Here is a 3,355-nt window from a genome sequence, read left to right as displayed (position 1 = left end):
TCATTTACTTCCCTGGCTCCTTTTCATTATCCTCATTCCTGTAGTTATGTCTGAATACATACTCACTTATAAGGATTTGGTGCTAGTATGCACATATGAGGGAGAACATACATCGTTCTTTTTTCTGAGTGTGTGTTACTTAATTTAGTATAACAGTTTCTAGTTTCATCCATTTACCTGCAAATTTCATGATTTCATTTTTCTTTACTCTGAGTAAAACTCCATCATATAAATGAACCACACTTTCATTATTCACTAGTCAGTTGAGGGACACTTAGTTGCTTCCATTTCTTAGCTATTGTGAAAAGAGCAGCAACAAACAAGAATGTACAAGTATCTCTGCAATAGGATGAATTCTTTGGGTATATGCCAAGAAGTGGTATAACTGGGTCAAATGGTAGGTTCATTTGTAGTTTTTTAAGAATTCTTCATACTGCTTTCCATAAGGGTTGGACAAGTTGCAGTTCCACCAGCAGTGGATGAGTGTTCCCCTTTCCCCACATCCTCTCCAACATTTGGTATCATTTGTTCTCTTGATCTTAACCAGTCTGACTGGGGTAAGATGAAACCTTAACGTGGTTTTAATGTGCATTTCCCTAATTACTAATGATACTGAACACCTTGTAAGATGCTTCTTTGACATCTTTATTTCTTCTTTTGAGAACTCTCTGTTCATCTCCTTAGCCCATCTTTTAATTGGGTTACTTGCTTTCTTGATTCTTTGTTTTTTGAGTTCATTATATATTCTGAATGTCAAACCTCTGTTAGATGTGTTGCTGGTGAAGATTTTGTTCCATTTCTTCTTTGTTTTTTGAGTTTGTTGTATATTCTGGATGTTAAACCTCTGTCAGAATTGTTGCTGATGAAAATTTTCTTCCATTCTGTGGGTTTTCTCTTCACTTCCTTGGTTGCTTCTTTTGCCGTATGGAAGCTTTTTAGTTTAATGAGGCCCCATCTGTTGATTCTTGACCGAATGAGGCCCCATTTGTTGATTCTTGACCTTGTTTCCTGAGGAATTGATGTCTGGTTAAGAAAATCCTTTCCTACACCTATACCTTGTAGGTTATTGACAATGTTTTCTTCTAACAGTTTCAGAGTTTCGGGCTTCAGTGAGGTCTTTGATCTATTTAGAGTTGGATGAGGCCCCATTTGTTGATTCTTGACCTTGTTTCCTGAGGAATTGATGTCTGGTTAAGAAAATCCTTTCCTACACCTATACCTTGTAGGTTATTGACAATGTTTTCTTCTAACAGTTTCAGAGTTTCGGGCTTCAGTGAGGTCTTTGATCTATTTAGAGTTGGCTTTTGTGCTAGGTTTTTCCCAACGTTTTCTTCTAACAGTTTCAGAGTTTCAGGCTTCACAATGAAATCTTTGATCCATTTGGAGTTGGCTTTTGTGCAAGGTGAAAGATAAGGGTTTAGTTTCATTCTTCTACAGGTGGCGATCCAGTTTTGCAAGCACCTTTTGCTAACATGCTGTCTTTCCTCCAGTGAATGTTCTTGGCCCCTTTGTCAAATATCAGGTCGCTGAAATTTCATGGACTCATATTTGGGTCTTCAATTTTGTTCCATTGATCTACAGATCTATTTTTGTGCCAATACCATTTTGTTTTTATGACTATAGCTCTGTAATATAATTTAAAGTCTGGTATAGTAATTTCCCCCAGCATTGCTCTTAGTGCTCAGGGTTGCTTTGGCTATCCAATATCTTTTGTGCTTCCATATGAATCTTAGGATTTTTTTTTTCTAACTCTGTGAAGAATGTTGTGGGGATTTTGATTGACACTGCATTGTATCTATAAATGGCTTTTGGTAGGATGGTCATTTTCACAATATTAATTCTTCCAATCCATGAGCATGGGGGCTCCTTCCATCTTCTGATGTCTTCCTCAGTCTCGTTCTTTAAAGATTTAAAATTTTTACTGTAGAGGTCTTTAATGTCTTTAGTCAGGTTTATTCCAAAGTATTTTATTATTTTTTTTGCAGCCATTGTGAAACAGTGTTTCCTTGTACTCTCTCTCTCTGATTGCTTGCTATTGGTACATAGAAAGACTCCAGATTTTTGTAGGTTAATTTTGTAACCTGCCACTATACTTAACATGGTTATCATCCGCAAAAAGGAATAATTTGATCTCTTCTTTTCCAATTATTACTCTCTATTGTCTTATTGCTCTTGCAAGAGTTTCAAGCACTGTGTTAAAGAGAAGTGGAGAGAGTGGACAGCTGTGACTGGTTCCTGATTTCGATGGGAATGCTTCTATCATATCATCTGCAAAAAGGGGTAATTTGATCTCTTCTTTTCCAATTATTTCTCCTTTAATTTCCTTCTCTTTTATTCTTGCTCTTGCAGGAGTTTCAAGAACTATGTTTAAAAGAAGTGGAGATAGTGGACAGCCTTACCTGGTTCCTGATTTTAATGGGAATGATTCTAGTTTTTCTCCATTTAGGATGATGTTGACTATGGGTTTGTTGTATATAGCTTTAATTAAATTGAGGTATGTTCCCTCCAGTCCAATTCCCTCTAGGACTTTGAACATAAATGCATGTTGAATTTTGTCAAAGGCCTTCTCTGCATCTATTGAGATGACCATGTGTTCTTGTCTTTGAGCCCATTTATATGATTTATGACATTTATTGACTTACACATATTGTAATATGTGACTAACACATCTTTGTAATAAAACCAACTTCATCATGGTGGATGATCAAATGCATGTTGAATTTTGTCAAAGGCCTTCCCTGCATCTATTGAGATGACCTGTGGTTCTTGTCTTTGAGCCCATTTATACGATTTATAACGTTTAGTGACTCATGTATATTGAACCATCCCTGCATCTCTGGAATAAAGCCAACGGTCTATAGTTTTCTTTTTTGGTTGTATCTTTACCAGGCTTTGGTATTATAAAGATGGTAGCTTCATAGAAGGAATTTGGAAGTTCTTCCTCCATTTCTATCTTTTTGAATACTTAAGTAGTATTGAATGTAGATCCTCCTTAAATGTCTGGGAATACTTTGGTCCAGGATATATGTTCCTTAAGGATATGGGTCTATACTTTTCTTTTTTGATTTTTATCTTTGGTATTAGAGTGGTGCTGGCTTCATAAAAGGGGTTTGGGAGTTCTCCCTCCCTTTCTATCTTTTTGAATAAATTAAGTAGCTTTGGATGTAGATCTTTAAATGCCTGGTAGAATTCTGCTGTAAATCCATCTAGTCCTGGGTTTGTTTTTTAACCTGGAGGTTTTATATTACTGTTTCAAATTCCTTATGTGTTGTGGGTCTTTTTAAGCTGCTGTTCTCTTCTTGGTTTAATTTTGGTGGTTCCCATGCTTTTAGATACCCATGCATTTCTTCTAGGT

Source organism: Nannospalax galili, unplaced genomic scaffold, assembly GCF_000622305.1.
Source record: "Nannospalax galili isolate Female #2095 unplaced genomic scaffold, S.galili_v1.0 scaffold1251, whole genome shotgun sequence".
NCBI classification, from domain to species: domain Eukaryota; kingdom Metazoa; phylum Chordata; class Mammalia; order Rodentia; family Spalacidae; genus Nannospalax; species Nannospalax galili.
The sequence above is the reverse complement of the archived record's forward strand: the minus strand, read 5'-3'. Positions refer to the sequence as shown.